The following is a 26,248-nucleotide window of genomic DNA, read 5'->3' as shown; positions in this document are numbered from 1 at the left end:
TAAACTTTATGAAGTTCTTATTTTGTTGGTAATGCACAAGGTAAGTGTTGTGATTTAAAAAAATAGTCTACTGGCTTTTTTTTATCTTTTTTATATTTTATAATTTAATTTAATTTTACATATCAGCCACGGATCCCCGTTATTCCTCCTCCCTCCTCCCTCCCAGCCCTGCTGCCCTCCCTCCAGCCCATCCTCCATTCCTTTCTCCTCCAAGGCAAGGACTTCACTGGGGATTCAGCTCAGCCTTCTAGATTCAGTCCAGGAAGGTCCACTCTCCTCCTCCCTTCACCCAGGCTGAGCAAAGTGTCCTTTCATAGGCCCCAGGTTCCAAACAGCCAGCTCATGCACTAAGGACAGGTCCAGGTCCCACTGCCTGGGAGCCTCCCAAACAGTTCAAGTTAATCAACTGTCTCGCTTATCCAGAAGGCCTGATCCAGTTGGGGGCTCCTCAGCCTTTGGTTCATAGTTCATGTGTTTCCACTAGTTTGCCTATTTGTCCCTGGGCTTATTTCAATCATGGTCTCAATATCTCTTACTCATACAATCCCTCCTCTTTCTCGCTGATTGGACTCCCAGAGCTCCACCTGGGGCCTGGCCATGGGTCTCTGCATCTGCTTCCATCAGTCAATGGATGAGAGTTCTACCATGACAGTTAGGGCGTTTGGCCATCTGATCCCCAGAGTAGGTCAGTTTGGGCTTTCTCTTGACCATTGCCAGTAGTCTATTATGGAGGTGTCTTTGTGGATTTCCAGGGACCTCTGTAGCACTTTGCTTCTTCCTATTCCCATGGGGGTCTTCATTTATCATGGTCTCTTTTTCCTTGTTCTCCCTCTCTGTTCTTGATCCAGCTGGGATCTTCCACTCTCCTAAGCTCTCTTTCCCTCAACACTTGCCCTTCATTACTATCCCCAGCTTGTTTATTTTTTTTTAAATAAAAGTTCTAAAATATCACTTCTTGGGCATTTAAAAGTTTTTTTTTTTTTTGTGAAGTCATCTACCCATTGAACATTTGGGACTAGAGGAAAGCCTACATGGGAAGAGCACACTTTCTGATTGATCTCTTAAATATTTTCACAAAATGATTTTTCACCAATTGTTCTCCATTCTATTGAGTGTGTATTTTTATGGTATAGCTTCTGTAATGATTTAAAAAGACTAAATGATGGCCTGCTCACCTTAGACCCAAGTGAGTGATTAAATATCTTTCATGTAAAATATACACTAAAGGTTAATGTAAACTTGTACCCTTAAAAGTAGACAAAAACCAGACTTTTTTCTTTATTTTGCCAATGTAGTATTTATGATTACTCTTTTTGACAAACTAGTATGTCATAAATACTTTCAAATAATATTGTATGGATTCCTAGACAACTTCTTGAGAAAACCTTTTAACCTTTGGCCCAAAAAGGTTTTTAGGACTGAAAATGTTTTCAGATCTAATTTTAGTTGTCAGTGTGGTGAAGGCAAAATGCTAGTGAGGTGGGGGGACTTGGCATGTTTTAGAGCTTCCAATACTGAATAAAGGATGGTTTTAAGAGAAGGGACTAGAATCCTGCATGAGTCCTATATACCAGCTCACCCCTGGAGAGGTGCTGACCAGCTTGGAAGAAAACAGACTTCCCTGTAAGATGGTTCCTATGTGCTGTCACCTTAACACAGCTTCTGTCAATTTAGGTAATAAAAGGAGACATGGGGAGGGGGGCAGAGAGGATGAGACAAGTCAGTGTACAATATATCAACACTCTAAAGTTCAGAGGTTTTCTTTCTGTCTTGAGACATAGGCATTCTTTATGTTGGGAATATATAAACTCACATCTATTCATTTTCCTTTTCTTTAGACAAGGTCCATGACATTGAGGTTGGCCTCGACCTACTATTTAGCTGAGGTTGACCTTGAATTTTTGACCATTTCCCTGCACCCCTGCCATGTTCTGAGATTAAGTACACCCGCCACGAAATCTGCTTAAAATGACATTTATTAAAGGTCCTAATAACATACATTTTGCAAATATGAATTTCTGAGGAAGAGTAGATTGGAAATGAAAAGAAAAGAGGTTATTATTTCTTTAGTTCCAAACAAATAATCCTGAGATGTTTTTCCTTGGAGATCACCAGTCACCAAGAAGTGTATTGACTGAATTGATTTCAGGGCCCTAAATGACTGCCTTGAATATGATGAAAATTTTGCATTGCAGGATAACAATCATATTTTCTCACCAGCATGGTAGACCAGTATACTGGCATGAGGAGAAATGACTGGTAGCCGACAAGCATTCCTACATAGTGCAAACACAGAATGGTCCCAAGGCCTCTGCTTGATGAGTATCCTTAAAGAGCTATCATCTGTTGCTGATTTTCTTCTATTGGAAAACCAACCATGACATAACAATTGTATGATAAAGTGCTGACTGTGTGTTCATGTATAATTATAGCTTTTCACATGATCTTTTAGGTAAATAAAATGTTTTAGTGTTACAATATGAGAAAATAATAAAAATAAAAAAGAGTAAAAAATTCATTTCAATTATTTAATGAAAATGTTTATTATTAATATTACTATGAAATATTATATGTAATTTGTATTATTTTTATTTATATATTTTTTCTTTATTATTATGTGTTTTAAATTTTATACATCAGCCATGGGTTCCTCTCTCCTCCCCCCACCGGCCCCTACCCCCACCTTCCCGCCAGCCCCTCCCCTCCATTCCAATGTCCTCCAGGATCAAGGCACCCATGGGGATTCATTTAAACCTGGTGGATTCAGTACAGGCAGGTCCTGTCACCTCCTTCCAGACTGAGCAAAGTGTCCCTGTAAAAGCCCAAGGTTTCAAACAGCCAGCTCATGCACTAAGGACAGATCCTGGTCCCACAGACTGGGTGCCTCCCAAGCAGATCAAGCTATTCAATTGTCTCACTTATCCAGAGGGCCTGATCCAGCTGGGGGCTCCTCAGCTGATGGTTCATAATTCATGTGCTTCCATTCGTTTGGCTATTTGTCCCTGTGCTTTTTGCAATCTTGGACTCAACAATTCATGCTCTTGCAGACCCTCCTCTTTCTCGACAGTTGGATACCTGGAGCTCCACCTGGGGCCTGGCTAAGGATCTCTGCATCCACTTCCATCAGTTATTGGACGAGAGTTCCAGCACGACACTTAGGGTGTTTAGCCATCTGATCACCAGACTAGGTCAGATCATGCTTTCTCTCGACCATGGCCAGCAGTCTACAGAGGATGTATCATTGTGGGTTTTGGGGGACCTCTCCAGCACTCTGCCTATTCCTGTTCTCATGTGATCTTCATTTATCATGGTCTGTTATTCCTCATTCTCCCTTTCTGTTCTTGATCCAGCTGGGATGTCCTGCTGCCCTAAGCTTTCTTTCCCTCAAATCTTGCCCTTCATTACTCCCACTGTCATCCAGGTTGTTCATGTAGATCTCATCCCTTTCTCTGTCATTGGGTGATCCTTGGGTCTTTCCTAGGGTCCTGTTTTCTAGGTAGCCTCCCTGGAGTTGTGCAGCAATCTAGTCATCTTTGTTTTACATCTAGTATCCTCCTATGAGTGAGTACATGCTGTGTTTGTCCTTCTGAGTCTGGGTTACCTCACTCAGGATGATTTTTTCTAGATCCATCCATTTGCCTGCAAACCTCATGATGTCATTGTTTTTCTCTGCTGAGTAGTACTCCATTGTGTATATGTACCATATTTTCTTTATCCATTCTTCAGTTGAAGGGCATCTAGGTTGTTTCCAGGTTCTGGCTATTACAAACAAAGCTGATACAAACATAACTGAGCAAATGCCCTTGTGGTATGATTGAGCTTTCCTTGGGTATATGCCCAAGAGTGCTATAGCTAGGTCTTGGGGGAGATGGATTCCCAGTTTTCTAAGGAAGCTCCATATTGATTTCCAAAGTGGCTGTACAAGCTTGCATTCCCACCAGCAGTGAAAAAGAGTTCTCCTTGCTCCACATCCTCTCCAGCATAAGCTGTTTTCTGTGCTTTTGATCTTAGCCATTCTGACAGGTATAAGGTGGTATCTCAGAATTGTTTTGATTTGCATTTCCCAGATAATTAGGGATGTTGAGCAATTCCTGAAATGTCTTTCAGCAATTTGAACTTCCTCTGTGGAGAATTCTCTGTTTAGTTCTATAGCCCATTTCTTAATTGGACTGTTGGGCATTTTGATGTCTACTTTCTTGAGTTCTTTATATATTCTGGATATCAGCCATCTGTCAGACGTGGGGTTGGTGAAAAATTTTTCCCATTCTGTAGGCTGTCACTTTGTCTTGTTGACCATGTCCTTTGCTCTACAAAAGCTTCTCAGTTTCAACAGGTCCCATTGATCGATTGTTTCTCTCAGTGTCTGTGCTACTGGTGTTACATTTAGATAGTGATCTCTGGTGCGAATGCATTCAAGAGTCCTTCCTACTTTCTCTACTATCAGGATCAGAGTAGCTGGATTTATGTTGAGATCTTTGATCCACTTGGACTTAAGTTTTGTGCATGGTGACAGAAATGGATGTATTTGCAGCCTTCTACACCTTGACATCCAGTTATGCCAGCACCGTTTGTTGAAGATGCTTTCTTTTTTCCATTGTACATTTTTGGCTTCTTTGTCAAAAATTATATGTTCATAGGTATGTGGGTTAATGTCAGGGTCTTCAATTCGATTCCATTGGTCCACATGTCAGTTTTTATACCAGTACCAAGATGTTTTTAATTACAGTAGCTCTATAATAGACCTTGAGGTCGGGGATTGTGATGCCTCCAGAGGTTGTTTTATTGTACAGGATTCTTTTGGCTATCCTGGGTTTTTTGTTTTTCCATATGAAGTTGAGTATTTTTCTTTCCAGATCTGTGAAAAATTGTGTTGGTAATTTGATGGGGATTGCGTTGAATCTGTAGATTGCTTTTGGTAAAATTGCCATTTTTACTATGTTAATCCTGCCTATCCATGAGCATGGAAGATCTTTCTATTTTCTGACATCTTCTTCAATTTCTTTTTTCAGGGACTTAAAGTTCTTGTCATATAGGTCCTTCACATGCTTAGTTAGCATAACCCCAAGGTATTTTATGTCATTTGTGGCTATTGAAAAGGGTGATGTATCTCTGATTTCCTTCTCAGCCTGTTTGTCTATTGTATATAGAAGGGCTACTGATCTTTTTTTAGTTGATCTTGTATCCTGCAATGTTGCTGAAGGTTTTTATTAGCTGTATCAGTTTCTTGTTTGAATTTTTGGGGTCACTCATGTATACTAAGATGTCATCTGCAAATTGGGAGAGCTTGACTTCTTCCTTTCCAATTTGTATCCCCTTAATCTCTTTATGTTGTCTTATAGCTCTGGCTAGAACTTTAGTATGAAATTGAATAAGTAGGAGGAGAAGGGACAGCCTTGCCTTGTTCCTGATTTTAGTGGTATTGCTTTGAGTTTCTCTCCATTTAATTTGATGTTGGCTGTTGGCTTGCTGTAGATTGCCTTTATTATGTTTAGGTATGTTCCCTGTATTCCTGATTGCTCCAAGACCTTTATCATGAAGGGGTGTTGGATTTTGTCAAATGCCTTTTCTGCAGCTAGTGAGATGATCATGTGGTTTTTTTCTTTGAGTTTGTTTATATGGTGTATTACATTGACAGACTTTTGTATGTTGAACAACCCTTGCATCGCTGGGATGGAGCCTACTTGATCATGGTGGGTAATTGTTTTGATGTGTTCTTGGAGTCTGTTTGCCAGAATTTTATTGAGTATTTTTGCCTCAATGTTCATGAGGGAGATCAGTCTGTAGTTCTCTTTCTTTGTTGCATCTTTGTTTGGTTTAGGAGTCATGATAATTGTAGCCTCATAGAAGGAGTTTGGTAATATACCTTTGCTTCTATTGTCTGGAACAATTGAAGGAGTATTGGTATTACGTCTTCTTTGAAGATCTGGTAGAATTCTGCAGTGAAACCATCAGGTCCAGGGCTTTTTTTGGTTGGGAGACTTTTAATAACTGATTCTATTTCCTTAGGGGTTATTGGACTATTTAAATTGTTTATCTGGTCTTGATTTAACTTAAGTATGTGGTACCTATCCAGAAAAATATCCATTTCTTTGAGATTTTCCAGTTTTGTGGAGCAGAGGTTTTGGAAGTATGACCTGACGATTCTCTGGATTTCCTTATTGTCTGTTGTTATGTCCCCCTTTTCATTTCTGATTTTGTTAATTTGGATGCTCTCTCTCTGTCTTTTGGTTACTTTGGATAAGGGCTTGTCTATCTTGTTGATCTTCTCAAAGAACCAACACTTTGTTTCATTAATCCTTTGTATTGTTCTCTTTATTTCTATTTTATTGATTTCAGCTGTCAATTTGATAATTTCCTGGCGTCTGTTCCTCCTGGGAGAACTTGCTTCTTCCTGTTCAAGGGCTTTCAGGTGTGCTGTCAAGTCACTAGTGTGAGATTTCTCCAGCTTCTTTATGTGGGCATTCAGTGCTATGAATTTCCCTCTTAGCACTGCTTTCATAGTACCCCATAAGTTTGGGTTTGTGGTATATTCATTTTCATTGATCTCTAGGAAGTCTTTAATTTCTTTCTTTATTTCTTCCTTAACCCATTGGTGATTCAGTTGAGCATAATTCAGTTTCCATGAGATTGTAGGATTTCTGTAGTTTTTTCTGTTGTTGAAATCTAACTTTAAACCACGGTGGTCTGATAGAACACAGGAGGTTATTCTAATTGTTTTGTATCTGTTGAGATTTGCTTTGTGGCCAAGTATGTGGTCAATTTTAGAGAAGGTTCCATGGGGTGCTGAGAAGAAGGTATATTCTTTTTTGTTCAGGTAGAATGTTCTGTAGATATCGATTAAGTCCATTTGAGCCATAACATCAGTTAAGTCCATTATGTCTCTGTTAAGTTTCAATTTGACCGATCTGTCCAGAGGTGAAAGTGGGGTGTTGAAGTCTCCCACTATTAATGTGTGGGGTTTTATAGGTGATTTAAGTTTTAGTAATGTTTCTTTTACATATGTGGGTGCCCTTGTGTTTGGGGCATAAATGTTCAGAATTGAGACTTCATCTTGGTGGATCTTTCCTGCGATGAGTATGTAATGTCCTTCATCATCTCTTTTGATTGATTTTAGTTTGAAGTCTATTTTGCTGGATATTAGGATGGCTACACCAGCTTGCTTCTTAAGACCATTTGATTGGAAAGTCTTTTCCCAGCCTTTTATTCTTAGGAGGTGTCTGTCTTTGAATTTGAGGTGTGTTTCTTGTATGCAGCAGAAAGATGGGTCCTGTATTCGTATCCATTCTGTTAGTCTGTGTCTTTTTATAGGTGAATTAAGCACATTGATATTAAGGGATATTAATGACCAGTGATTGTTCATTTCTTTTGTTATTTTTTATTTTTTGGTGGTAGTGTGTGTGTACTTCTCTTCTTTGGGGTTTGCTACTGTGGTGTTATCTATTGCCTGTGTTTTCATGGGTGTATCTGCCTTTGTTAGGTTGGAATTTTCCTTCTAGTGCTTTCTGTAGGGCTGGGTTTGTGGATAAGTATTGTTTAAATCTGGTTTTGTCTTTGAAAGTCTTCTTTATTCCATCTATGATTTTTGAAAGTTTTGCTGGGTATATTAGTCTAGGCTGGCATCCACGGTCTCTTAGTGTCTGCATTATATCTGTCCAGATCCTTCTGGTTTTCAAAGTCTCCATCAAGAAATCGGGTGTTATTCTGAAGGGTTTGCCTTTATAAGTCACTTGGCCTTTTTCCTTTGCTGCCTTTAATATTCTTTCTTTATTCTGTATGTTTAGTTGTTTAGTTATTATGTGGCAAGGGGACTTTTTGGGGGGTCTAGTCTGTTTGGTGTTCTATAGGCTTCTTGTATCTTCATAGGCATTTCATTCTTTAAGTTGGGAAAGTTTTCTTCTATGATCTTGTTAAATATATTTTCTGTGCCTTTGAGTTGGTATTCTTCTCTTTACTCTATCCCTATTATTCGTAGGTTTGGTCTTTACATGGTGTCCCAAATTTCTTTGACATTTTGGGTCATGACTTTGTTGGTTTTAGTGTATTCTTTGACTGATGAATCTATTTCTTCTACTGTATCTTCAACACCAGAGATCCTCTCTTCCATCTCTTGCATTCTGTTGGTTATACTTGCCTCTGAAGTTCCTGCTTGTTTACTCAGATTTTCTATTTCCAACATTCCTTCTGCTAGTGTCTTCTTCATTTTTTCTATTTCCCTCTTCAGATCTTGGATTGTCTCCCTTGCTTTTTCATGATTTTCTTTCAAGGATTTATTGTTTTCTTCTGCTTTAATTGTCCTTTCCTCTAGTTTTTTATAGCATTCTTCCCATTTTTGTTTGTCTGTTCCTCTACTTTATTTTTTATTTCTTCTAGATAAGGCTCTAGCCTCTTCATGATGTTACTTATAAGGTTGTTTTCTTCTTCTTCTTCCATTCCTTGATGTTCAGGTCTAGCTGTTGGAGAAGGGCTAGGTTCTGGTGATGCTGTATTGCTCTTTATTTTGTTGTGTGTACTTCTGCCTTGACCTCTGCCCATCTCCTCTTGTGTTCGTTTTTGTCTTATCAGTGTACTTGGTCCAGAGAGAGTTGACAGATTTAGGGAGCCTCTCTCTGGGCCAGATGGGAGCACTGGTCCAGATGAGAGTTCTGGGGGGCTGGACTCTGAGTTTCAGGAAGCCCCTGGGGTCTCCTTATTTTGTCCAGATGGGAGCTCCTCTTGTCCAGATGGGCGTTCCTCTGGATTTCTGGTCCAGATGGGAGTTCCAGGGCAGGATGGAAGCTTGGGGTTGGACTCTGATTCTCAGGAAGTGGCTGGGGTCTCAGGCAAATGGGTGTGGGCACAGGGTGTGGAGACTGCAGGGTTTGCCTGCAGTCTTGGAAAAGGGGAGCCTTCCTGCAGGGTCCACCAATTGGCAGGAAACTGGGGCAAAGTTGGTCAGGTTCTCCCGGGGTGGCCTGTGTCCAACGTTGGGACCCAGGTGCAGTTGCCTCTCTGACTATAACCCTGTATTATATTATTTTATATTATATTATATATTACAATGGTACATATAACCCTATTTGAATTCAGAATTAAGAAACAATGGTTAAAATTATAGATTTATATTAATTATTTGAATACCGGAGTTCTATTTCATGTAATTCTAGAAGCCAAAATTAAAGCTATGGTACTATTCAAAATGTCTAATAAAATGCCCACTAAGATTATATATATATATAATCTCCAAGCCCCTTCCCACTGCACCAAGTCTGTGCAAGGTGTCACACCACAGTCACCAGATTCCAGAAGCCTGCCCATAAACCAGGGACAGATCCCAGTCCTCCTGCCTGGGTGACCTCAAACAGTTCGAGCCAAAAAAAAATCTTCTGTATCCAGAGAGCCTAGTCTAATCCCATGGGGGCTCCACAGCCACCAGTCTACTGTTCATGTGCTTCCAGTTGTGTGTCCAGTCATCTCTGCACATCCTCCCATCATGATCTCAACATCCCTGGCCTGCAGTATTTCTCCTCTCTCTCATCTATTGGAATCCTGGAGCTCAGGCTGGAGTCTGGCTGTGGATCTGTGTATCTGCCTCCATCAGTCACTGGACAAAGGCTCTATGATGACAGTTAGGTTATTTGCTAGGCTGGTCACCAGAGTAGACAGGTCCAGGCACCCTCTGGACCACTGCCAGCAGATGAAGGTGGGGTCAACCTTGTGGATTCCTGAGAGCCTCCCCAGCACCCTGCCTCTTCCTATTTCCATGATGTCCTCATATACTTGGACCTGCCTAGGCTCAGTGTGCTGGGCTCTGCTGACTCCATGGGGAGACCTCAATTTGGGGGATGTGGGGATGAGAGGAGGATTGGGAAAGAGCTGGGGGGTGGGAGGAAGGAGGATGGGGGGAGGGTCGGTGGATAGCATGTAGAATGAATAGAAAATTACTTAATAAAGAAAAATGAAAGAAGATATATAGATAGATTGTAATTATTTTAATTTGATGCTTCTACCTCTGTAAGTGTATGAAACATATGATATTGTTAGCTTAATAGTTTCTGACAACATTGTTCTTTTTTATTCAAATTGTATAAATGTTCATTTTCTGATAAATTAAATATTCAATCCTATCATTATAATTCATGTAGCATAATAAGATTTCTGATTATATGTATTTGCAACATTATCAAGCATTCTGAATATATATTTCAAGGTTGGAGACATGTAAATTACATCCTGAGGGCTAAGTCCAGTGATGCCTTTCGTTTATAAATCAAGTTTCTCACCATTCTTTGGCCATTTGTTGTTCCCTCTTACAAAGCAAAATCAAACACTTGTTAGGGAGAGATTTTATCCTGAAAAGGCATAGAACATATACAATTTGATCACTTGTAAAAACACTGATGGATCTTGGTTGTTTTAAATAAATATATTTCCAAATTATTATGCCTAGTTTTACATGTTAATAATTAGAAAGCATATAGCAAAGAGAAATCAAATAAAATGATGTTAAGACATACAATAGTCAAAGACTCTATTACTGAAAGGAACACTTTACAGTGCTTCCTTGATATTAACAAACTGCTGTCTTAGGTACAATAAGCAGATGATTTATTAAAAGTGACTGGTGCAGTCAATATCTGAAATGAAACAGCTAGTTTCATCTTGTCCAATTTTTACATTACTCTTCATTTTCCCTGAGAACTACATTGCAGAAACACTTTTAGTAAAGCACTTCCATGTAAAATGATCAGTTGTATCTGTCACTAGGAAGAAATGCATTCTCCTGCTTTATTACAGCCATCTGCATCCTTCATTTTCTTTTAATTCAGTCACTGGAGCCCTAATGATTGCAGCCATTTCAGGAGATGCCATCAATTACAGCAAGGAGCTCATTCAGAAGTGAAAGATGAGCTCCATTCTCTGTTGCTTAGAGGTCAGTGATCATTCCCCAAGCTCTTCCCAGTGAACAAATAGGACAGGAAGTTGCACAGGCGCCTTTCATTTTTCTCAACTCTGCTTCTTTATGACTTGTTGTAGACCTTGGTTATAATAACTTAATATGTTTGATGCTGGCAGCCCTAGAAAAAGCCTGACCCAACCATTCTCCTTGTGCCCACCATAATAAGTTCAATCATATTTAATGCTGACTTCTACATGGGATCTTTCGAAGAGTGGATATTGGAAAGATGTTATTTCAATATTCTTTAAAAGAAGTGGACTTTTTGCATGTATATTCAAATGATTATAGAAATAGTTGTTTTCATTAACAAACATTATTACATGGAAATAGTTATTATTAAACAATTAATAGCTGTTATATTCTTGTACTACAACAGAATAATATTAGAATGATTATATTTGCATTCCTTGAATAAGTATTATTAATCTATATTTAATTTTTTTACATCAATTTATTGATTTAATATTCAATGTGTATATGTGGGGCATGAATGTGCCAGCATTCAATGGTGACACCCTGAGAGAATTTGTTCTCTTCTTTCATCATGTGGGTCCAAGGGATGGTACTGAGATTGTCAGGCTTGGCATCAGCTGCCTTGCCCTACTGAGCCATTACATTGGTCTAGCATTTTTCATAAGATAAAAGAATTTAATTTTTATTTTTCTGTTTAGTGGTGAAAGAACTCAAAAAATACCATATAATCTTGTATAAAATCCTAAATACAACATTAATACTACACTTATACATAACCACCCAAACCGAAAATCAGAAAGATTGCTTCTAATGACAAATGGATAAATGAACTGTGATGCTTGTGCATAGAAAAATATTCCTTAGAAGACATTTAGGAAGATACTGAGCTATGAAAAATATGAACAGAGCTTAAATGCATGTCTGTAAGTGAGTCATTTTGAAAGTATCACTTACTGAATTATTCCAAGTATATGATATTTCATAAGGGGAATAATGAAAGAGATAGAAAAATATCAGTGGTTGTCAAGCATTATATTATAGTCTGAGAGACTGAAGAACTAAGCAGGTAAAGCTGTTCAAATTTCATGACACTGAAATTAGTCTGCATAACATTTTATTGGTCCTTAAATAAGAACTTCTTATCTTTTTTCATGTTTTCCCTTTTATTTCAAATAGATACTTTTCCCTCACATAATATCTCCTCTAAGTTATGCTTCCCTCTACCTACTCATCCTAGATCTCCCCATGTCGGCTCCCATTAGAACTCAGATCCCTTTCTGTCTTTCATTAGAAAACAAACCTGTTCCTAAAGGATATAAAATAAAATATAATGACATAAAACAAAAACTGGCATATCAGAACATTACAAAACCTACAAACACAAGGAAAAGAGTCCAAAAGAAGGCAGAAGAAACAGCTGTCAGTCATTTGTGTACTCAGGAATCCTATAGAAACAATAAACTGGAAGCCATAATGTATATGCAAAGAACCTATAGCATAAAGAGAGAAGAAAATGTAAATAAAATAAACTTAAAATGAAGCTAAAAATAGAAGAAGAAGAAAAAAAAGATGAAAATTACAGACCAGACATAAGGAGATAAGGAATTTGCAAATATATCATTGAGTTTCTTTTCTGTTGGCTACCTACTACTGGACAAACAGCCTACTCTCAAGAGTAGTTTGTTTCCCCCAGTGAGACTTCTTTGGAAGAAACTAAACTTTCATTTGCAAGTGGTTTTCAATTGAAGATTGTTTCTGTGTTAGGGGAGGGGGCATTTGTCCACTTATCATTTTAGCTCTAGGACTCTATCTGGTGCAGATCAGTGCAGTCCATGTGCATGTTGTCTCAGTCTCTGTGAATTCATGTGTGCACTGATCTGTTATTTAGAGGGCCTTGTGTGTTTGTGTGTGTGTGTGTGTGTGTGTGTTTCCTCAATCCTCTCTGGCTCTTACTTTTCTTTTTGCTTCCGGGAGGGATTTGATAGAAACATCCCTTTTAGGGATGACTATTCCAAGATCTCTCATACTCTGAGTAATGTCTGTCTGTGCATCTCTGTATTTGTTCTTATCTGCTGCACAGCGAAACTTCACTGACGATGGCTGAATAAGGCACTGATCTATGAGTATAGCAGAATGCCATTACAAGTCATTTTATTGCTACATGTTTTGTTTAGAACAATGGCATTTTGTTTTATCTTAGGAACCTGGGCTATGTAATCTCAGGTTCTTGGTCAACTAAGGAGTGTACAGATTCCATGTCTAGGAGTGGGCTTTCAACCAAATCTGATATTGATTTATTTGTACCACAAGCTTTTGTTTGATACTGTTTCTGTATCTTTCAGGTAGGACACCCTTGTAGATACAATAATTTGTGGTTGGATTAGTGTTTGTGTTTCCCATTTGGTAGCATGCAGAGCACCTTACTGTACCAAAGATTCTAGTACATTGGGGGTAAAGGCTTTATGTAGGCACCAGCTTAACTTCTCCCTGCTCAATGAGTTTTGTAGATGTTGTCTGCAGTAATGTGGCCTTCCTGGCAGTTTATGGAGCTCAGCCTATAGTCTTGACAATAGTCTTACTTTTTTGGGAATTCCCATGGGACCCCTTTGACAAACAACTCAATTAGATATAACACAATCCTTATGCTGGAAGCTTCATTTGGTAACAAGACATGACCATTCAGGCATATATGTCTCCCATTATTTGGTGATTGTATTTAGATCACACACAAACTCATACACACACACACACACACACACACACACACACACACACACACACATGCTCATACACACATGATACATATGTATAAATGATACTTCTACTGTATGAGGTTTCTATACTATCCCTCAGATGGCCATTAATTTTATCTGTCATATTCTGTTTCTCATCCTACTCTTCCCTACATCTCTCCACTTGATCCTTCTGTTCTAGTCCTCAGCCATCAACCCATAGCTCTCTATTCTATTTTCTTTTCTTAATGAGAACTATCTGCCAGTAACACCCATCCCCCAGGCCCCAACTCTGTGTCTAACCTCCGCAGCAATATAGACTGCAGTTGACTTACCAACTAATATCCACAAATCACAGAATACATACCATATTTGTCTTCCTGGCTCTTAGTTATCTCAGTCACGATGGATTTTTCTACTTTCTTCCATTTATCTGTAATTTTTTTTTATTTCATTTTGTTGTTGTTTGTTTGTTTGTTTTAGTGATTGAGTAACATTCCATTGTGTAAAAGCACCAAATTCTCTTTATCCATCCGTGTGTTGAGTTGAATTTAATTTCTCTCATTTTCTGAAGATTATGAATAGAGCAGGATTAAACATAGTTGAACAAAGTAGGATGAAGAAGAGTCCTTTGGATATATATCCAAAAGAGGAATAGCTGGATCTTCAGGTAGATCGATTCCCAGATTCCTAGGGAAACACCACACTGATTTCCATTGTAACTATACAAGTTTTGACTACCAGCAATAGATGAGAGTTCCCATACTCCATATCTTCAAAGCATGAGCCGTAACCTTTTTTAAGTGATCTTAGCCATTCTAAAAGGTGTAAAAAGTAATCTCAAAGTAGTTTTGATTTGCTTTCCCTGATGGCTAAAGATGCTGAACATTCCTTTTAGTGTTTCTAAATCATTTGAGATTTCTCATTTGAGAATTCTCTGCTAGATCCATATCCCATTTTTCAATTGGGTTATTTTCTTGATATGCAGGTTTTTAAGTTCTGTATATATCTTAGATATTAACCCTCTATTGGCTGTCTAGTTGATAAAATTCTGTTCCCAATCTGTAGACTGCCAGTTTGTCCAAGTGACAATCTTCTTTACCATATAGATGATTTTTCAGTTTCATGAGGCCTCATTAATGAATTACTGTACTTAGTCCCTGTGATAACAGTGTTCAGTACGGGAAGCCGTTTCTTTTTTTTTTTAAATATTTTTATTTTATAATTAACTTAATTTTACATATCAGCCACGGATTCCCCTGTGCTCCCTCCTCCCACACCCCAGCCCTCGCCCCAAATCCACCCCCCATTCCCACCTCCTCCAAGGCAAGGTCTCCCCTAGGGAGTCAGCCCAGCCTGGTAGACTCAGCTAAGGCAGGTCCAGTCTCCTCCTCCCTATACCAAGGCTGAGCAAATTGTCCCAGCATAAGCCCCAGGGTCCAAAAACCCAGCCTATGCACCAAGGACAGGTTCTGGCTCCACTGCCTGGGTATCTCCCAAACAGATCAAGCTAATCAACTGTCTTTCTTATCCAGAGAGCCTGATCCAGTTGGGGGCTCCTCAGCCATTGGTTCACAGTTCATGTGTTTCCACTAGTTAGGCTATTTGTCCCTGGGCTTTCTCCAATCATGGTTTCAATATCTCTCGCTCATACAGTCCCTCCTCTCTCTTACCAGTTGGACTCCTGGAGCTCCACCTGGGGCTTGGCCATGGATCTCTGCATGTGCTTCCATCAGACACTGGATGAAATTTTATCATGTCAGCCAGGGTGTTCGGCCATCCAATCACCAAAGCATGTCAGCTCAGTCACTCTCTTGACCACTGCCAGTAGTCTACAGTGGAGGTATCTTTGTGGATTTCTGGGGACCTCTCTAGCACTCTACTTCTTCCTATTCCCCTGGGGTCTATATTCATTATGTTATCTCCCTTCCCATTCTCACATTCTGCTGGGATCTCCAGCTCCCCTAAGCTTTCTTTCCCCAGACCCAGAATCTTGCCCTCCATTTATCCCCCCAAAACCCAGTTTGCTCATGTAGATCTCATCCATTTCTCTGTCATTGGGTGATCCCTGTGTCTTTTTTAGGGTCTTATTTACTAGGTAGCCTCCCTGGAATTGTGAGTTTCAGTCTGGTTATCCTTTGCTTTACATCTAGTATCCACTTATGAGTGAGTAAATACCATGTTTGTCTTTCTGAGTCTGGGTTACCTCACTCAGGATGATTTTTCTAGTTCTATCCATTTGCCTGCAAACTTCATGATGTCACTGATTTTTCTCTGCTGAGTAGTACTCCATTGTATATATGTACCACATTTTCTTTATCCATTCTTCAGTTGAAGGGCATCTAGGTTGTTTCCAGGTTCTGGCTATTCCAAATAATGCTGCTATGAACATAGTTGAGTATGTGTCATGGTGGTATGATTGAGCATTCCTTGAGTATATACCCAAGAGTGGTATCTATAGAGCTAAACAAAGAATTCTCAACAGAAGAAACTCAATGGCTGAAAGACATTTAAGGAATTGCTCAACATCCTTAGTCATCGGGAAATGCAAATCAAAATGACTAAATGACTATGAGATACCTACCACCTTACACCTGTCAGAATGGCTAAGATCAAAAACAGTGAAGACAGCTTATGTTGGAGAGGATGTGGAGCAAGGGGAACACTCCTCCACTGTTGATGGGAATGTAAACTTGTATAGCCACTTTGGAAATCAATAGGGTGCTTTCTTAGAAAATCAGGGAGATATTTCTTATGATACTTTCTCTCCTGTTAGGTTAAGTGTGTTTGATTTTATGTTGAAAACCTTGATACATTTGGAATTGAGTTCTGTACAAAGTATTAAATGTAGTCCTATTTGAATTCTTCTATGTGCAGCTGTCCAGTTAGACCAACACCATTTGGTGATGATAATCTTTTCAATGTGTATTTTTGCCATCTTTATAAAAAATTATGGATTTATAAGTGCATTGATTTTTGTCTGGGCCTTCAATTTTATTCCATTGATTAAAATGTCTGTGTTTTGTTTTGGTGATTGTGTGTGTGTGTGTGTGTGTGCGTGTGTGTGTGTGTGTGTATGTAAATACCATCCTGTTATTATCATTATGTCTGTGTAGTACAACTTGAAAACAAGGCTGGAGATACTGTCAACAGTTCTTTTATTATTCAGAATTCTTTAATTCTAAATGTTTTAGGGATTTTTGTACTTGAAGAGGTTTTGTGGTTTTGATGCTAAAAATTATCCTTTTAAGGCCTCTGAATAATTTGTGTTAGAAAAGAATCTGAAGATTTCTCTTGGTAGGATGGTCATTATTACTATATTAATTTTACTAATCCACAAGCATGGGAGATCTTCCCACCTTCTGATATTGTCTTCAATATCTTGAAGTTTTAATGATAGAAATATTTCACTTGCTTGGTTAGAGTTACTCAAGGATATTTTATAGGATTTGAGGCTATTGTAAAATATCTCCTTTTACTGATTTCTTTCCTGGTCCATTTGTCATTTGTATATAGGAGAATTATGGATTTTTGTGAGTTAACTTTATATCTAGCTACTTTGATGAAAATTTTTATCAGTCATAGGAGTTTCCTAGTGGAATTTTTAGGGTCACTTATGTGTACTATCACATCATATTCAAATAAAAATGCTTTGATATCTTCTTTTGCAATTTTGTATTCTTTTGATCTCCTTAGCTGTCTTATTTCTCTGATTAAGAATTCAAGTATTTTATTGAATAGGAATAGAGAAAGTGGACAGTCTTGAGGCTGGAGTGGCCTGTCCAGTTCCCAGGGAATGCCTGCTGTATCTGGGGACAAGGTTAAAGCAATGAGTGAGGGGAGATGTTGGAGAAGAAGCTGTATCATACTGATTTCATGTGATTCATTGGCAATGTGGGCAGGAAGGAAGGGGAAGTCACATCAGATGGTCTGCAAGAGCTGAGGATAAGACTTGTTTCTAGCATTTGTAAGATAAGAGGGAGAGATACTAGTCAGCAGTTAGTCTACCTGTTTCCTAATATAAAACATTAATTGTAAGTATCTGTAAAAGTGACTCTTTTAGATGTAAGTCATGAAAAGAAACTCCACTAATAACATAGACTACTGATGTAGCCTTTGGTTGCACCTCATAGGTTGAAGGTAAGCCTATCCTGCAGAAGACACTGAACACATAGCACACAAAACATGGATGATTTGAAGAAGACCTAACATGAAAGTGTAGTGGGTAGCCATTCCATCCTTGATCTGGAGGTTCCAATCCCCATTGAGGCTTTGGTAACTGTCACATCTACAAGGTGGGGCAAAGGGAGGACCCTGAAGACCCAGACCTGGATGTGCCAGCTCTCTTGGTTCCTGGACCCTGGACCTTTTAACTACATGGAGTGGCCTTAATAATTTCACCAATATGAAAGCCTTCTTCCTGTGGTCCAGTTTCCATGATACCAGAAAATAATATGGAAGTTGCCAAAATAAAGAAGCAATTAATAGTTCAATCCAACTTCAACACACATGAATCATGGTAACCAGCAAGATAATATATTCAAAAAGGTGCTAAAAGTAGCATTGGCATAGTAACAAATATCTACCTAACTGGACTTAAGGCCTATTCAGCAGGAGGGAATTCATGACTTGTACTAGGAACCTAGTAACATCCAAGTGCTAGTGAATTCATGGACATTAGAAAATAATCTACAATCACTTCTTTACTAGACAAGTAAACTTCCTTGATACATTCTAAATCATATCTTTATACCCAGAGACATATGTAGCAGATAGAGACCATCGTAGAAAGCCATAATTGGACACAATGCAGAAATCAACTGCTCATGGGAGCTAGCCCCATTGAACAGATCATGAGAGTAAAACCTATTGAATATGTCAAGATCATTACTGTGGGAATGAGTTCTGGTTATATAAAAATGCCCTTCATTCTTTTTTCCTTCCACTGGCTCATCTGTGTTTCATACTTTCTTGTTCTAGTGTAAATAGACATGAACTTGTAGTTACTTCCCAGTACCCAGAATTGCAACTTGAACTTATGTTCCTTAAAAGTGACCTAGTCAGCAGCATTCTGGTACAGCAACAATGGGCTAATGTATTACAAAGGTGTTGCCTTTCTGTTATTTAATATTGTCAATTATAGGATTATTCAACTTTCAATCTGATAATTTCACAACCTCTGCCAATTCTGCATCTGATTCTTACTTTATCTGGGTCGCGTTAGCCTGTGCTTTTTAAAGCAGGACATTGTACTAGGTAACATGACCCAAATTATATAGACCTTTAGTATGAAGTCTTATATTAACCTGTGTGAGAATGAGTCTATTTTACTATTTGATGTGTGTATAGAAGTCTGAATTTAAAGCATATATCTATCCCTTTCTTTGTATACCCACTTTACTTTGAGCATCACATTTTTTTTTTGTATTAGAAGAATTTTAGGATTAACATTTTGCTGAACTATAATCCTAGGCAATTAAATCTATGAATGCAGTTGTTAGATGTGGTATGAGGAGAACTTCTTTAACCTGCTCAGTATGTCTTAGACTATCAGGGAATCTATCTCCATGAGTGACTACAGGGTACTAGTTTACCAGTGCCTAGGGCTTTTGTTGGTTTGTTTTGTCTTTTGAGGATTTTGTTTTCTTTTTTACATTCCTTCCTTCCTTCCTCCCTTCCTTCCTCCCTCCCTTCCTCCCTTCCTTCCTTCCTCCCTCCCTTTCTTCCTTCCTCCCTCCCTCCCTCCCTCCCTCCCTTTCTTCCTTCCTTCCTTCCTTCCTTCCTTCATTTCTTTGTTTCTTTCTTTGTTTCTTTGTTTCTTTCTTTCTTTTATCAGTTGGTACATGAATTTTGAAAGATTGATAGAGACGATTACCTATTCTACAAAGATAACAAGGGGTAAGGTATTTTCCTTATCTCAATTGGACCATGCTTGGAAAATCCTCACTCAGTGTCTTCTAAAATAATGTCCCTTTAGTAAATGTTTTGTGAAGAAGGATAAGAGGCTCAGAATTTGTTCCAACACACAAGCAAAAACATCATGGACTAGTAAGTTATGTCACTCACAAATATGGATCCAGTGATAGCGTCTTCTGTTGCTGCTGAAAACAAAAAGATAATATTATTCTCAGATCTTCTCTTTGAGAACCTAATAAATCTCTTGGAATTAAAACATGTAGACAAAACAAACAAACAAACAAACAAACAAACAAAAAACCAACAATAAAACCTGTGTTTTTCTCAGTCTTATTCTGTTCATGCTGTCTCCAGCATTTCATCAATTGCAGTATTCTTTTCACTCTTGTCTGGCTGTGACATTGGTTTATCTTCCTAGACTTCTCCTCTGATCAGCCATGTTTCCATACCCCAGTCTAACTGTGTGTGTCTTCAACATCAGACACAACACTGTTCTGTGGCATCCGTTCTCAAGCGGAACTGAGCAGAGCTGTCAATTTTCAGTTTGTTCTTTGTGTCTTACAATGAGGATATGAATCCTGATCCTGAGCTCTGTCCATGCTGAACTCCATATCCATTTAATGAATACATCAAGAATAAATAGATGAATATGCACAGATGGATGAAAGAAAGTATTAGTATTAATATCAAAGTGATGCATTGTAGATGAACCCTGTATAAAAAGCTCTGCAGAGCTTTGCTATAAAACTATTTGAGTCTAGTTGATATGGTTATTTAAAACTATAAACACTCAGTGTAAGTATGCAAGATAAAGTTATGTAATGTTTCTGGTCTCATATTGATAAATATTTCTGAAAATGTGTGCATACTAACTCTAAAATGTCAACATTCATCACTTGTTTAGGCAAAATGTATTTATTTTTTTTATTTACACTTATTTATTTACATCACATTTTATTCTTTTTTTCTTTTTTCTATAAGAATTTTTATTTTTTTCCTTTTTTAATTTATTATATTTGTGTTCTAATTTTATACCTCAGCCATGGGTTCCCCTGTCCTCCCCCCTCCCACCCCTGCCCCCACCTTCCCCCCAGCCCCTCCCCTCCATTCCCATCTCCTCCAGGGCCAAGACTCCCCTGGGGATTCATTTAAACCTGGTGGATTCAGTACAGGCAGTTCCAGTCCCCTCTACTTGCTCTATGGAGCTATTTGTCTTTTGAAATATCAGAGATACTGTGGAAATTGATGAAATTGTGAGAAAAGAAGATAATGCTGCTTCTATATACTTCTCTGAATAAGATTATACCTACTTAGAATATTAACTGACAAAAGTGATATAGTCTACTTCTTTTGAAAAATTTTTCCTCAGTGTTTTAAGTGATATGGAGAGGTGTGTGTGTGTGTGTGTGTGTGTGTGTGTGTGTGTGTGTGTATAGGAGTCAGCATCTTTATTGTGTTACCTAGAAAGGCAAGTCTCACTTCAAAGGGAGAGTGAGGTTAACCACTGTGAGATAGATATGACTGTAGCCTGAGAACATGGACTTAGGTTGTACTGAATAACAGGTTCCAATGTGAAATAAACACATTATAGGCTTTACAGTCACAGAAGAGAAATCATAAAGTTATGGCATTTCAGTGCACAGTGATGGGAATACCAAGTAGGCAGAATACAGCAATTCATTGAAAACCATATCTGATTAAATTCTTATTCCTGAGACTGGTGGAAGCTAGTGTTCTGTTAAGTGAGTGCCCCCCAAAGCTGTCATCTATTAGTATTAGGTCAAGTACAGAGGTGGGAAATGGATACTACGACCTTAGAATTATTCTCCCTATTTTCTTGATAAAATACTATAACCAGACCAATTTAAGGGGAATAGGGTTTATTTTTGTTCACAATTCAAGGTACTATCCATCACACTGGGGAAGCCACAGCAGCAGGACCTTGAGAGAGCTGCTCACATAGCCTCCATATTTAGAGTCAAGAGAGCAACAGATGTTTGTATGTTAGTGTTCGGGTCACTCTGTGCATGTTAAACAGTCTAGGACCCCTGCCTGGGAAATGATCTACCACAGACAATATGTCTTCCTACCTCAATCAATATAGCCCAGATAAACCTCCATATGCAACGACCATTCTCCCAGGCAATTCTAAAATCTATCAATTTGACAATTAGCAATAACTATCACAACCATTAAGGGGAACAAAGAAAGGCAACATAAATTGACTCTAGATCTGTAACATTCTTGTTCTTCAAATCAAGAATTTGTGATCAGTAGGCTGGGCTTATAGAAATTTAACATGTATCATTACCCCACTCCATCCCATGGAACTAGGGTTCATAGTTTTTACATTATTTATTTACGACTTTTGAAATATAACCTAAAATATTAAGATGAGTAATACTATCAATCAGAGAATAGTAGCTATATTAAAATTAATAATGCTTTATATTGTAAGAGAAAAACATAGCTCTTTGGTTATATGAGTTTATTCTTTAGGGATTTTTCTCAATTTACTACTTGTAATAATTTCTTAAAGTGTTGTATATTAATAATTAATTGATTTTATTAATATTTTACTGTTATATGTTCCACACGCTATAGAAGTGGAAATGAAAAGTAAGGACTATTCAAATAATGAATGTGTTTCAAGACAGAGGCAAAGGAAAAAGAAAAATGTTTATTTTTGATTCACACAATGAGTCCCAGACATGCTGCTGCTTCTAGAGTGATTGCTGGTAAAGAAATGAATTGGGTTAGGACTCCAGCCGACTAAGTGGGTGCTATATTCTGCATTTCCAGAGCACAGTTTGCATCTATAATAAATGACTTTAATTTAAATGTGATTTCTAACAAAAATAATCTTACTATTTTGACCTTATAGTAGTTTTTAGGGTAATAATTATTTCTGGTAATTTAAAACTTTGAACTTGCTGGTGTGAACTTTATTTTCTATTCAACATAATGAATATGAAACATTTAAATTGGGCAGAGTCAGAGGTGTATTCTCTCTCTCTCTCTCTCTCTCTCTCTCTCTCTCTCCTATGTTTCTGCCTCTGTCTCTGTCTCTCTCTTAACAACTTAGATATTTGGGGACATAAATATATATTTGGGGACATAAATAAAAATTATGACCAATTCTTCAAAAATACTGATTGTCAACCAAATACTGAGAAAAACAAAGTTTGGAAATTGGTATGTAGCCTGTGGTTGAAAACTGTGGACAATGTTCATCATAAAAAATAAATAAATAAATAAAGGAAAGGAAAGAGTCTTACATGAGAAATCATTAGTTCATCCACAGAAAGTGTAGAAAGCTTTAAGAGAAAACATGGAGGATGCTCTTTGACTAGAGGTAACCATAATGGTGGCTGCTGTATTTCTGTGGTTAGATAAAATTTTCAAGAAAGCTTGAAGAATTGCTATATGATTTCAGCATGAATATATAAAAAAATGACTAATTTAAATTGACAAATAATTATTTACATAAAACAATGAATGAATAAAGTTAGAAGAAAGTATCTCATGAAGTCATGTTACTAAGTACATGAGCTGCACCAACATAAAAATGTTTGGTTTATTTGGGGGGAATATAAAAGCATATTTGTAATTTCCAGCATTTTGTTTGTTGTTTGTTTGCTTGGTTTTTTTTGGGGGGGGCATTTGTGTGACACAGGGTCTTGAATAGCTATAAGGCCAAGCCCTTGCTGGTTTTGATGTATCTATTTTTCTTGTCTCCTTGAATGATCCCATAAACAGAGTCATCTCAAATACTTGCAAACACAAGATTACTACAGAGACTAAACAGTGTGCCATTTTCTTAATGAGAAGAAAAATGTAAACCAAACTAATGGCCCAAGTACATTTATAACATATCCCTATGTAAATTCCCTGTGTATCTCTACTTATTTCAAAATTAAATGTTTAAAAAGTTCCCCATATATAACAACTAAAGAACTCATGCCTTCACCTACACATTTCTAATTAAAAGAGCTGTAGATTCAGATGTTCTGCCATCATTAAGTGTAGCTATAAAAGGCATTAGCTGATTTTCAAGTGTCATTAAGACCCTTAGTACTTTGTCTTCTAACATGCAGTTTTTTTTATAATTATTCATTTATTTCTATAAAAGTAGAGAGAATGACTAGAACTTTGTATGAAAAAGCAAGCTAGAGAATTTTCTGAGGGTCTCTTCAAATAAGCCTCACCTTTGACATGGAGAGCACATTTAATTTAGGTAACATAGGTAACATAAATAGTTGAATAATGATCAAAACACACTCAGATGACCGTTAGACCATAATTTTCCATTTATTCTAAACACACTGTAAGTAGTGGGGAAGTAGGAGAGTCCATAGAAAATAAACGAAAAAATATGAAATACAACCCCTTTGCCCTCGACAAAATGTGGAATATTTGAGGAAGAGAGACTATGAAATAGGTGTGGCACTTTCTCCTGAGAACAGAAGTGAGAATAGAGGAGTTCAGGTCTCTTCTCCAGATAGAGAGATGCATTATAAGCCCTCCTTCCTACAGAGTCACCAAGAGCAGCCCTTATTTTTCTGGCCACACCACCATTATTTTTATCTGGCTGGAAAGTCTATGCAGGACCAAAAGAATCACTTGTTAGCAAGTAAGAGAGGATTTGATACTATCTGAACATTAAATTATAACCCATGAGCTCTCAGCCGCAAATGGCTTACTGTCACAAAGTAGACACAATGAGTTGCAAACACAATTGAGCCTAACAAACAAGTTCACTATTATAACACTGTTAACAGGAAATTTTGAATGGATGATAAAGAATAAAATAGTAAAATATGATAAATGAAAAATATGCCTATTATAAGTTAATTAGGTTAAGTCACATACTGATGAATGTGAAGTATCAACAATAGAGCTATGTAACAGTAGATTCGTGAAATGTAGAAAGCTCATTTTTAAATTCAGGAAATAGACAAGAGAGGAAATAGTTTTAGATGAAATAGCGTTTATGTTTGATGAAGGATTAATTCACAGGAAGCCTCCGATGGTCTGACATGCTCTGGAAAGGAAAGTTGACTTGACTGATAACACCACTGCAAGCTTCTAATAAGGAGATCCACAAACCAAGGCCCATGGTGTCTATCCCTTCCAGACTGCAGGGGAACTGGCTTCCAGATGGACTCTCCCATATTTAAAGTTTCCCCTTGTCATTCCCACAGCACACTTCAGTGGTTCTGGTTAAAGCACAATTAAAGAGATGCCTGCCTTCTTCCTCTCTTTCCACATTGTCTCCATCAGTACCTGTGTGTTTTCTTTCTTTTTTTTTTTTTTTTGGAGCTGAGGATCGAACCCAAGGCCTTGTGCTTGCTAGGCAAGCCCTCTACCACTGACCTAAATCCCCAACCCCATGTTTTCTTATTCATATATATGAGATGGAAATATATCTCCATGTCTCCTCTGATTATGAGTAGCAAACATTTTCTTTTGTCTCCTAAGTTCCCATATTGTGACCTTTGGGTCATACTAATGACATTAATTATTTGTGAAATTTATAGATTAAAAGTATAGCTTTAAATATAAGGTTAATATCTTAGTGGCTCTTATTTCAACTCTGGTGTTTCAACACAATAATAGATTATGCTAAGTGTAGATGAAGTGTAGAAAGAACTAGAGATCAATGGTTTTTTGTTTGTTTGTTTGTTTTTTCACATTTTGGTACTAAAACATAAGAAGATGCTGCTTTTTTATTCAAAAAGTAGGGATTTCTCAGTGGAAAATACAGCAAAGCCTTGAAGATACAGGAAGACCACACTTTCTAGGAAGCAGAAGGTAGGAGTTGCAATTCAAATTTCATGCTAATTCCCATTGATCAACCTATTTAAATGGTAATGAGGCATAACTTGTGCTTCTTGGCCAAGTGTTTGAAACTCTGTACTGAGAGTGTCTGTCAGCCAGAGAAATTACTGCTGCTTAGTAGAAGAGCTGTGTCTGCTTCTTAGGGATGCAATTGTAAAAGTGAATTAACTCTAAGCCCTGTGATCTGTGTACAGGATGGTGTTATCAAGAATTCTTAGAATGGAGGAACATCTAATAGCCACCATCCTTCTACTGTCACCCTTATATTTGTAGGTATGCATCCCTCATTAACCTAGAAAGAAGAAGAGGCTCAACCTTAACTGCCACTGTTGTGGTGTCCATGAATGGCTGATGTCATTCACCATTCTTAGGAGAGGACAACAAAGTCTGATATCTTCTTGTGTTCTAAAAATGTTTAATTATACCACATGGATATAAAATATTGAATTGGGTCAAAAAAAGTAATGTTTGGAAAATTAAATCCTGTTGTACAGTAGAAGGTTATGGTCAAAGATATAAACCCATTTAACAGATGGTGGAAAACGATGCTTGCCAGCCCCCCCCCCCCAAAAAAAAAGTACCAAGACAGGGAACATCAGGATAAATTTCCTCAGGCTAGAGGAATAAGGAATACTTAAAGCAGACTTTACTATGAGAAAGAGGTGTTGAAAACTAGAATTTGGGAACTGAGAAATAGCAAACTTGAGAAGGAGTGGGTAGCAAGTGATAGAAAAAGGAAGGAACCTGATTCCAGGATTTCAAATTGAATTGTGGATTCAAATAAATGCATGAATGCTGCCTGATGTGCAGAGTGTTTCTGAACTGTTCAGAGGACATATTCAAAATAATT

The sequence above is a fragment of the Onychomys torridus genome, chromosome 23 (genome assembly GCF_903995425.1).
Source record: "Onychomys torridus chromosome 23, mOncTor1.1, whole genome shotgun sequence".
In the NCBI taxonomy this organism is placed as follows: Eukaryota; Metazoa; Chordata; class Mammalia; order Rodentia; family Cricetidae; genus Onychomys; species Onychomys torridus.
This window is presented reverse-complemented; position numbering follows the sequence as displayed.